The sequence below is a fragment of the Amblyomma mixtum genome, chromosome 1, assembly GCF_055824585.1.
Source record: "Amblyomma mixtum isolate Tamu chromosome 1, ASM5582458v1, whole genome shotgun sequence".
Lineage (NCBI taxonomy): Eukaryota > Metazoa > Arthropoda > Arachnida > Ixodida > Ixodidae > Amblyomma > Amblyomma mixtum.
The window spans coordinates 34,677,555-34,689,439 of NC_143012.1; positions in this window are offsets into that span (position 1 = coordinate 34,677,555).

Here is an 11,885-nt window from a genome sequence, read left to right on the forward strand (position 1 = left end):
CGTAATACGAGCATTTGCCTGCGTGTGTAAGATGCGCCCTAAATCAGCCCCTGCCTGATAAACAGCATTGAATTTCTGGCGTACGAATCGCGGTGTGTATATATACTGCCGCGAATCTTTATAGTGTTTGTTCATTCTTAAAAGCTGCCGGCACGCCCCTTTATCGCCTTGTTTGTGATGCGAGACGCGACCAGATTTGTCTCGACTGATTGCATCCAGGCTGAGCCAGTAACTTTGCACGCTTTATCTCGAAAGTTCACTATCAGCTTTAAATTGAGCACGGCCAAGACCGGCGGGCATTAGGTTCGACGACCGCCTAGCACGCTAGTTGCTACACCGCCACCGACTCATTGAGTTCTGTTCGGGCGCAAGTCAGCCCAAAGAGTTTTGTTTAGAAGCCATTTTCATTGTCTTCCTGCTCTCCGAACTACATTCACAGCTACGTGACAATATTTTCTTACCCGCAGCCTGTTTCGCGTTAACTGATATAACTAACAGCAGCATAAAGCACTAGCACATGTACGAGGTCTGTTAGAAAAGTATCCGACTTTTTTTTTTTTTTTTGCGAACACCTGATGGATATGAAATAAGCGCGCTTGCATAAGCCGACCTTAAACCTTCGTGCGCATACACGAATTTTTTCCCGCCTGCCGATAGCGTCAATCACTGGGACGCAGCGTTTGAGTGAGACAGTGTGCAGTGCTCTCGTCGGTTTTTTATTGCAAGGAGAATCGCGGAGCTACAGGAGCAGCGCTACTGCTTCAAATTTTGCCAGAAACTGTGCGACAGCCAAGTGGAAACCATTCGGAATATTCAGACGGCCTTCGGTGAGGATGCTATGAGGAGCACACAGATTAAGCAGTGGTACAAATGGTTTAAAGTCGGCCGCACATCAGTGGAGAACGAGCCACGCTCCGGTCGGCCATCAACATGCCGAAATGACCAGGCCATATCCGAAGTGAAGGCTGTGGTGATGCGGGACCGTCGTGTGACTATCCGAGAAATTGCGGAAGAGGTGGACATCAGCAATTTTGCTGCACATTCCATTATCACCGAAGATTTGGCCATGGCGAGAGTTGCGGTGAAATTCGTGCCGAAGTTGCTTTTGCTCCACCGTGAGCAGCTTCGGCACGAATTTCACCGCAACTCCCAGGAAATTCTGAATTCCACAAACAGTGACCCCGACTTCATCAACACTATAATCACTGTTGACGAGTCTTGTGTGTGCGGGTACGACCCGGAAACTAAATCCCAGTCATCACAGTGGAAGCATTCCACGCCACCAAGACCAAAGAACGCCGGCCAAGTGCGCAGCAATGTCAAAGTCAGGCTGCCTGCTTTCTTTGACTCTTTTTGGGCGGCACACCACGAGTACGCACCCCACAGGGTCAAACAATGACCAAAGAGTACTACAGGGATGTCCTCCGTCGCCTACGTGGTGCTGTGCGGCGCAAGAGACCGGAGTTGAGGTCACCAGGAAATTGGCGCATCCATCACGACAATGCTCCTGCACATTCCTCGCACTTGATTCAGACTTTTTTGGCGAAAAACCAGACTCCTGTAGTTCAGCAGACTCCCTAATCTCCTGATATGGCCCCCTACGACTTCTTGCTGTTTCCCAACATCGAGAGGCCATTGAAAGGAGCGCGATTTCAGAGAAGAGAGGACATTATGGCTGCAACGACAGCTGAGCTAAACCACATTCCGAAAGGGCCCTTTTCGGAATACTTCCAACAATGGCAGCACCACTGGAAGAAGTGTGTAGAGTATACCAAGGAGACCACTTTGAAGATTATTAGGTTTCCAACGCTCCAGTTGTGCCAGTTTTTTTTTCTTCGCCCAAAGGTCGGATACTTTTCTAACAGACCTCGTATATCGTCGCTATATCCGCACCAAGTAGCTAATTGCTGTCGTCGACACGCTTTGTATCAGTCATCCTTAGATCTATGCATACTGTAAACATCCACGATGTTATAATGTCTGAGGATCGTTCAGCCCAATATTCTGTCCCAAGTTGCCGCTGCTCTGGCTCTTTCCGAGACTTCCCAGCTCGGCCCAAGTGTCTCTCGCGACGAGCCGAAGCAGGCCTGCATCGCGTCACAAGTCGCAGAATGGCGCTCACGACAGATTCCCGCGAATCAAAACCGCCATACATCACCGGCTGAGACGGAAGTGCGCGTGTGTGTACCCTCCTCGGAGCAGAAAGAAGCCATCTGGGCAAGCTTCACAGAAGCCATTTAACGCTCGCTTCAGCACCGTCGGCGCGACGCCGGGGTCTGGAATCAGAGCGTGATAAATTGAACTGCGTGACTGTAAGCGTGCAGCCTCACCAGAGGTTATACTAACACTAGTTGCGATCACCAGAGGGACGCTTTCATGCAGGATGTACAGTCTGGGGCAAAAGTCTCTGGACCACGCGTTCCTAAAACGAAGTCGATAGCTCTACTAATAATCGGTGGCTGGAGACCACACTAGCGGAGATGAAGAAACCAAATTTTGAATTTCACCTCCACAAATGTGGTCTCCAGCCGACGGCTTATAGCAGAGCTATCGGCTTCGTTTGAGGAACACGCGGTCCAGGGATTTTGGTCCCCGACTGTACTAGGTATTTGGTTGGCTTGGTTGGTTTATGGGGTTTAACGTCCCAAAGCGACTAAGGCTATGAGAGACGCCGTAGTGGAGGGCTCCGGAAATTTCGACCACCTGGGGTTCTTTAACGTGCACTGACATCGCACAGTACACGGGCCTCGAATTTCTCCTCCAAGGAAATTTGACCGCCGCGGCCAGGATCGAACCCGCGTCTTTCGGGCCAGCAGCCGAGCACCATAGCCACTGAGCCACCGCGGCGGCTGTACTAGATATTTCTCCTGCACTGTACGTTTTAAGCACAAACATACGTGTTAAATAGACACGAAGGAAAATTTCATCCAATTTTTGCGCTTAATAAACACCGTCGATAGATCTTGCTGCTTACGCCGTTATGTTTATACGGCAGCAAGAGACGCATTAATTTCTGAGAGATTCGCATTTAAATAATTTCACGCCAGTGGATCCAAACTCGCGATGTCAAGAGCGAAAAGGACTCATGATCACCGTTTGGAAGTGAATGGAGGTGCAGCCTAACTTCAGGGATCCGCGCCTTAAAACTGTCATGCCGCACCATACTTTTTTTGCGCAAACGCCCGGTGGAGGCATTACCTGTCCGTTATTTTTATTTCATTCTTCTAAGAGGCTGTTCACTGACTTCTGTGAAATTTTTCTGGCAGGAGCTCTGTGAAGTTGTAATACAAAGCAGCTTTTTCTCCAGTCACCTTTTTCGCTCAAGCGAAATAAGCTTCCTGGTTGATTGATTGACTTTTTGACATCTCGTAGATTGTAAAAACTCCGTTTTCAGGTGAAGAAGAGTGAATATCGTTAGACTGCGGCATTGTACCGATGTATACTCGCCAACTTCAATTCGTCTTCAATGCCGCTTTAATTCTTGGATCAGGGGAAGCTGAGAATGGAAGGGTAGGGAGGGGCGGTTTTGTGTGAAAAGTGCATTTCTTGAAGTTTCTTTTCCTCGATAGAAAATAAAGAATCCTTTTTCTGTGAAAAATTTCTCGGGAAGGGTATGTTTTTGGTCGTTGGGAAGGGGGGGGGGGGGATGGACTTTACCATCCCCTTTTATATCCGTCGTGAGTGAACGAACAAATCGAAAATGAAAATTCGATAAATTCATGGAGAATAAACGCTTAGCCATATATCCATCATCATGCAACTGTCGTGTTACAACAGCTGGCCAGCCGCAGAGGCGATTTAACTTCTTTTATTTGTTAAATAAGGAAGAAAGGCCACTTGTTTTAACCGTGTGAATTACGATCGAACTACGCTTAGAGTCGCGGCCGTTCAGTCGACGTTCCTACTCACTCTACCCCTTGGACATCCACTGAGCTGCGCTGTCAGATCTACTTCTGTGCACGGGCATGACGGTGAAATAGTGAGTTTAAATCATGCCCAGATTTCCTGGACATTCAGCAGCTAGAACCATACCCGCTGTCTACCAGCAGCGACCACTGAATGACTCATGTGGATATTTTAAACAATTTGGAGAAAATTAGGGGGTCACGAGAGATTCTGCGCGAACTTGGCCATCGTCATGGCCGACTCTTCTTCATCGCTGCCAAACCTGATCTATTAAATGCATCTTGCGCTCACACCAGCTATTTCTGATGGCCATAGAAAATTAATGGGACGTACCGAAGGTTCGAAATTTCCGCGCTGATTTCGAGCGTTGTGCAGCGCAGCGTGACTCGTGGTGGCAGTCCTGGAAACTAGAAGTGTCTGTCCAGATGTTCTGGGGCTTGTACCTTCCCAGATGCAAATAAAGGGGCATGGGCCCAGAGGTGAATAGAGAGGGCTTGAAAGGATTAAGTTTAGCATTACACGCACAACTGTTTTGAAGGATATTCAAATTTCTCGAGTTTATAGACCTTTGCAACAAGGGATCCCTGGGCGCTGCCATACTGCTCACTGAACTGTGGAAAGTACCACGCGCTAGCACGGTGGAACCGGTAGCGGAACCGGTTTCCGACCGTTGACCGAGGAGGCGTTTGACAACTTCCTCACCCGATGCAAATGTCTATTTTTGGCTACAGTCTCACTGGCTAAGATTCACCCGAATGAAACTTGTGGAGACGTATTCTGCGGAGCCATTTCTGTCCCAAAACATCTGAGCTCCTGCGAAGTTTGGTTTCGTTCTGATTATTTCTAAGCGCAAGTACTTTGCCGACAGATGTTTAATAAACTTACTATCCATTGTCCGCAACGGCAATGCGAGGCATCGTGTAAGCGTGCCGACCCGTTTACAACTACCGCTTCATATGTACACATACTGTAGCTACAGCTACCAAAGTATTCTGTATCTTTAGCGATGGAAATATACGTACCCGAGGACTTGGGCAGCACACCTCGTCCCTAAAAAGGTGTGCACTAGAGTACAGCTTACTCCCTTTTTACCCCTACATAGGGTAATTCGTGTTTAGAGTATATATGAGCCAGTGAAGTGTCCGGAGCCGCCAAAGCCGCGAACTTTCACATAATGTACCATACCATGACCATACTTATTGAGCAATTGCTGCCGGATCTTCCTCTAGTCAAGCGCGAGCTTCATAGCTAAGGCCATTTGAATATCGCTAGTAGAAATATATGAAAAAAAAAAAACGTCCTTGATTCAATACTAAAAACAAAAAATTCGGGGGGCGCTTTGGCTCTCTAAAGTGCTGCAAGGCGGAAGCGTTTCCTGGCGCACTTTTTTTTATTTATTTTTTATTTCTATTTTTTTTTTAAATTTTTGCTCTTTTTCTTAATTTTAGTTTTTGATTTTGATATCTTATCTTTATTTTGTTTTCATTTTTGTTTATTTTCTTTTTTTATTTTTTATTTTTCCGTCCTTCACTTTATTCCTTTTATTTTATTTATGAAACCCATGCATTCACTAGATGCGCCTTTATTCATGATCGAACCTTGAGCCTTCGTGGCGGAGTGGTAGCGTCTCCGCTTCAAATGCCAAAGGCTCTGGTTCGATTGCCACCCTCGGCGCAGTTTCTTTTTAAGCAGTGACGCCGGAAGGCGGACAATTCTGCCGACGCGTCTGTCGACACGGCTGCCGACGCGTCTGCTAACGACAGTATGAGGCATTAAAGGCTTTCGCCTTAATATGCCTGATTTCCTTCCCGTATATCTTCCACTTCATTTAAAATGTGGCGCTGGTAGCTAATACACAGAAAATCAACACTGACAGCCGGAGACGACCACTACGGCATCTCTTTCTTCCTTTTCCTCTTTCACTCCCTCCTTTATTCCTTCCCTATACGGCGCGGTTCGGGTGCCCACCGAGATATGCGAGGCAGTTACTGCATCATTTACTTTTCTCAAAACCAATTTTCCAATTTTCAACTCTGTGCTCTACAAGACCTTCACGCGTGCGCGACCTGTATATGTGTTATTAATGTTGATATGTAAATAGTTCTATTACCAGTCTACCTCTCCCCCGTTCCTTTCTACTATCCCCTCGCCTCTTTCATTTCACTTCTACACGCTGCCTACTATCCTTTATTTCCGCTGCCCCAGCTCAGGTGCTTCAAGCAGCGATGGCAGATGCCGAGGCTAGCAACAATATTTTTCCTTCCATTTACCATGTATAATTAAAACAACTTACTACTACTACATTTTCAACTGCAGCGGGCTCTCTGACGGTGACGTTAAAAAGCGCGGATGTGCATCGTACATGCATAGTTAAGCGGATGATACGCAGCCGACCGAGGGTCGTGTGTGGTTATAAATACATCGCAAGCAGCTGCTAACACAGACACGCAAGAAAATTTGTATGCCACAGATTGCTGGAGGCCAACGCCTTAAACACATGTGCATGCAGCACGAAAGCCACGAAAACCATGTGAATGCAGCACGAAAGCCACATGAAGTAGTCGATGAATATAGCCGCCCACTACCCTAGCGGGCGAGTTTTCGTGTACTTGAAAACAAATCTGCGAGAATAATGCACAGTGCTTCAACCGATGCCTACATGCGCGCATTTAGACAACAACGTCAGAGTTCGACTGGTTCACCTTGCTGACGGACTCCCTAGTTCCGATTCTCTCCGTCACACAGCACCAAACTTCAAGCGAAGCTCATGACACGCGAGAAGCACTCAGTTGCTGACGGAACGACAAGAATGAGCGCTATACATGATGCAGAAAAATGAACAGTGTAAAAAGCGCAGAGGCGAGGTTTGGATTTTGTAATTCTACCTTTAAATTCTACCTTCCATTTTGAAACCACTTACCGGTCCGCAAAAGGGCGAATTACAAACACCTCCCATAGAATCCTTAACGCAACAAAATTCTCACCAAATTGTTCCGAATTGATATGGGTCCCAGTCCATTCGGGGAATCCGGGGAACGAGGCAGCCCACAATAAAGCCCGAGGTTTCGTCGACCGGGCAGTGGATGAGTCTGGCTCCCTGAATTTCACGAAGGACTCCATGATCACATATCATGATCTCACCAATAATTTTAAACTAGAGAGGGGAATTTTCCCCCCTCCGGACAAAAGCCTGACTAAAGAACAAGAGGTTACGTGGCCGATATCGATACGCACCCCATCACTCCTCGCGCACATTTATCCAGATCTTTACAACCCAAATTGTAAACACTGTGGCCAACGAGGCACCTATGATCACATCCTGTGGGACTGCAAAATAGAGCCACCTCCGGGTGACCTAGTTACCCCTCCTTCTCTCGAGCGGTGGGAGACCGTGCTGGCTAGCTCTAACCCCAGAACGCAAGTTTTGGCGGTGGAGTGGGCTGACAAAGTCGTCGAGGGCTGCGTACTCTCGACCACTTAACGCGACCTCTTACCAAGCTCTTTCCGGCGAATAAAATGTTTTACAATCAATGTTATGCTCTCGCCATTCCCAGGCTGAGGTTTCCCCAGGGAGTTTTATATAACCTCTTTGGGTTTCCCCCATAGCTCCTTGAGTTGAAGTTTGTGCTTCAAAGAGCTATGGCACGAGTGAACATAAAATTTAGTCATGACCTAAACTCTATGTCCGTTTCAGAATTAGTGAACAGTCGTTGAATACTGATAAAAGCCAGCGACAGACTGATTTATTTCTTCGAAACAATAGAAAATAACAGGCGTAATAAACGAGAACAGATTGTACAGAAAACGTTCCATTTCCAAGTAACAGGGAGAACACCGGTACTGCCAGATGGATTCCCATTTCTAAAAATGTAGTTTGCACCTGCCTCTAACCAAGAACAGCCGTGTGTGACGTTCGACACGAATAAAGGCTTTCGAGTTTGTTTTCCTGAAAACTAAGGCTTGCTGCACAAAATGCCCATTGTTGCGAATTCGCGACATAAGGATTCCTCAAGTTTAAGCGGTGTTAACAAAGTTTTGGCATTGGCTCTTGAATCTATATTGAATGTGGGCACATTATATATAGCTGTCATAATAAAGAGGCTGTGTTTTTTTTTCTTCATTCCTCCATAAGTGGCTGCCGCTCTCCCACCCACATCCTCTACCATATCAGCTATTTCGGTAACACCTTTTTATAATTCGCGTCGAATAGAGGGCTCAAAACGAAACATTTCGACACGATTGCGTGTCGACAGAGGGCGCACTGATCTCTCAACACTTACAGAGTTGCTCTATAAGCACCTAGTGTTGCGCATTTTTTTTTTCTCTGAACCGCTCACGCCTCTATTCACCAAACGCAATCACATGGTTAGAAAGCATCCATGAATTGCGGAGCCTGCCAACTCTTTCGCATCGTTTTGCACCAGAACGTTGCCGACAGTAAATTCGCACACCTACTGTTCCCGTGCTTTGCAGCATTTTTTTTTTGCTCCAGAGCGCATGTTCTCAGGAAACAATGCTCTTCTTATCAACAACACGCAATTTCATCATAAGTGCTTGCTAATTGAAAATGTTTGTATTTTGTGGCGTTTAAAACAGATGGCGCCACCCATCCACATGGCGAGTATTTTGTTCATAACTCATCGAAGTAGGCATCGGCACAGTCGACGAATTACTAGCAAGTTATGACATTCAATGCAACGGTAATTTGTCTAAAATAAAGCAAGTTCGGCACCCCTAAACAAGCCGATTGCGCCTGCACTCGCTCTAACCACTGCACCAAGTCCGACTCCTAAATGCAAGAATTTTGGCTTTCCCTCATGAATTGGATGCTTTATGTTGCAACTCGGAAGATCTACGCACAACTCTAGACACTTATGCAATAACTCCAGCAAAGCTCAGAGTCAGCACTGAAGTTTTCAGACTACGTTATTCTAACCTGTACTTATAAACTTCAGACTACGTTATTCTAACCTGTGCTTATATCTAGATGCCGGGTTGTATAAAAATTATCCTGCGAAGACTACTCGCCTATTTGGGCACAACCACCAGCCACAAGGTAGCTTACGACAGTATGCGTTTTTATACAAACAAATTAGCGAATGAACTTGCGTGTATTGTCCGGAATCGGCGAAAAATTGCGTCGGCTTCAACAAAATATTTCTGGCGGCGAGCGGAGCATTTGAGAGACTGCGCCATCTGGCGAACTGCGAGACAACCAGTGTCTCTGCTCAGTGGCCTCTGAGATTAAGGTGCCGGTCCCACTCTGACGGTGAGCGGGAACCATTTTTGGTGATATTTGTACGTCGACTGTACCTCGCTCGTTCACTTCATAAATATGGTTCAGATATCTCCGAAAAGCTAGTTTTCTCTGCTTTCAAAAGATGCATTTGGTTTAACGATAGGTGCAAATTTGTTTCAACTGTGAAAGAAAACGCAAAGACGAAAACTGGCAGTTGAGCTCAACTTGTCTCAGGAAATGCAAAATTGTGAAAAACCTCTTGCACCTAGAGAAATATCTTTCGAGGTACTTTGAGATCTGACGCTAGTGAGCATGTTTAAACATTGAGAAGTACGTGTATAGGTTAGTTTATTAGCCAGGCATGTTTGAAAAGCATAGAAAACAGAACAATGTAATCTGCAATAACTTTTGGGACATGCATTGCACTGCGGCGACTTTTTGTACAGTTTGAGATCGTTTAATCGCTCTTCCATTCTGAAAATATTATTCATCTGCCTTGTTTAGTTCAAAAGTTATTCCTGATCAAATTTAGCGTTTTTTCAAAATTGTTAAAAACAGAATGCTATACTGTTCAGGTAACCAGCACGTGGCAGTTCTGAGATTTTGCGTGAAGAAACTTAATACTTCGCGCTACGCGGCTAAGCATCGCCTTTACTCTATGGCTTTTGGGGAATGTGCAGTGTCCAGTTGATTTTAGCTACCTTTTTTGTTATCCTTATGAAGGGCACAAGCTCTCGAAACGTTCCGCGGCTTCTTTTTTCCTGGTAAATATACTCTTAAAATGTCTGTCTCTCATTCTTTTAATAAACTTGTAACAATTACCAACAACAAAGTCCACAAAATACAAACAATAATAGCAATAACGCAGCGACATGCGATAAATGTAGATAAATGTAGTATGTAGCGCTATCCACACCAATGCACGTGTACTAAATAGTCACAATTAAAAAAAATAACAAGTGTAACTTTGCTAAGCATTTAAAATCAGGAAGTGTTCACAAGAGGGAAAGATATCTCTACGATGTTTTCAGGTTGCTAAATTGCTAAACTATCGTTTAGCAATTTTTGTAAAAGATGTTATCTGCAACCCTAGCACCTTTCGAGTATGTTTTTGCAGGCTAGTTGGTGCCTAAGCATTGTGGGTTTTTTGCGCAAAAGACACGACACAAAGGAACGAGGTAGACAGGACAAGCGCTTACTAACAACTCAGGTGTTTATTGACATAACATTTGCTTAAATACAGCAGCTGCTCTTATCAACCACGAAAAGGGAAAGAAGAGACTTAGCATACATATATCAGATCAGCACAGATCCCACCATCGCACGAGTGAATGCATGTTTCGAGCTCTAATTCTCTAATTCTGTATTTAAGCAAATGTTATGTCAATAAACACCTGAGTTGTTAGTAAGCGCTTGTCCTGTCTACCTCGTTCCTTTGTGTCGTGTCTTTTGCGCAAAAAACCCACAATGCTAGCACCTTTCCTTTAGTTTCATACAAGGCTCCACCGTCCAGTTCTCGCTCAGCCGCTCATGGAAAGTTCTTGCTTCCAATATCTAACAATCATTATGGTCATCGATGTCTTCGTTTTTCTGGTGTCAAAATTTGGAATGCTATCCCATGCTCAGTCATATCTTCACCTAATACATTTAGAGCACTGAAGAATTTTTTCCTTCAAAAAAAAGCGTCTCAGTGAAGCGACACTATATGCGTCTGTGGTGTGGCATAATAATACTAGTCTATTGAACGTGGCAATCTGAATGTAGAATGACATTTATTTTTTATTTGGTTATATGAATGTCATACGACAGTGTTTCAGTCTGCATTTTGTATTGTATTTTGTAATTGTGTATTGTATTTTGCATTGCAATTGTTTCATTCTACACCGAAAAATGTGTATGTTTTTTTTTTTCCTCCTGAATCGTCAGTAGACTTATTTGTATTCATTTTGGGATCCACAACTAGCCTCTGGCTAAGGATCCTTGAGTGTCCTCATGTAATTACATGCGTACTTTGAAATAAAAAGAAAGAAAGAAAGAAAGAAGGAAAGAAGGAAAGAAAGAAGGAAAGAATGAAAGAAAGAAAGAAAGAAAGAAAGAAAGAAAGAAAGAAAGAAAGAAAGAAAGAAAGAAAGAAAGAAAGAAAGAAAGAAAGAAAGGTTTCCCACCATTTCGCCCTCTGTATATTTCGCCCTCTGTTGGTATATTAGCTCTATGCTCTGTAGTGTGTGTCGAACTTTCAAGCCAGCTGCCGCCATCTATTTGCAGAAAGAATAGACGCGTTTTAAAATAGTTTACTTTTTGGCGCGAAGGTGGCAGCACAAACACTATATAAAAGTTATTGCGATCTGGCTTGTTCGCGCTTAATTTTCTCACAGAGGAGTGTTCGGTGGTCAGCTTTTTCTTATAAAACTTTTCATTCAGTTGGAATGGATGATAATTTTTTTTTCGCCTCAGTTTTTCTTATGCGTTTGTAATGGAACCGCCTTCCATAAGACGCCCAGTCGATTACAGATCATATTCTCTTTGACTGTACACCATCTCACCTGTCTTTTTAGTAACCTGTTTTAGATTACCGTCATAAATAAACCGGGTGGCATTTTGTTTTGTTTCGTGCTTTATGTGATTGGGCGACCTATTTTATGTTACCATCCATGTTCTGTTTGCATTCTTGTTTAGTTTCATGCTTTTTGTGCTTTTTTTATTTTTGCCACCACTCCCATCTGTAACGCCTTTATGCGAC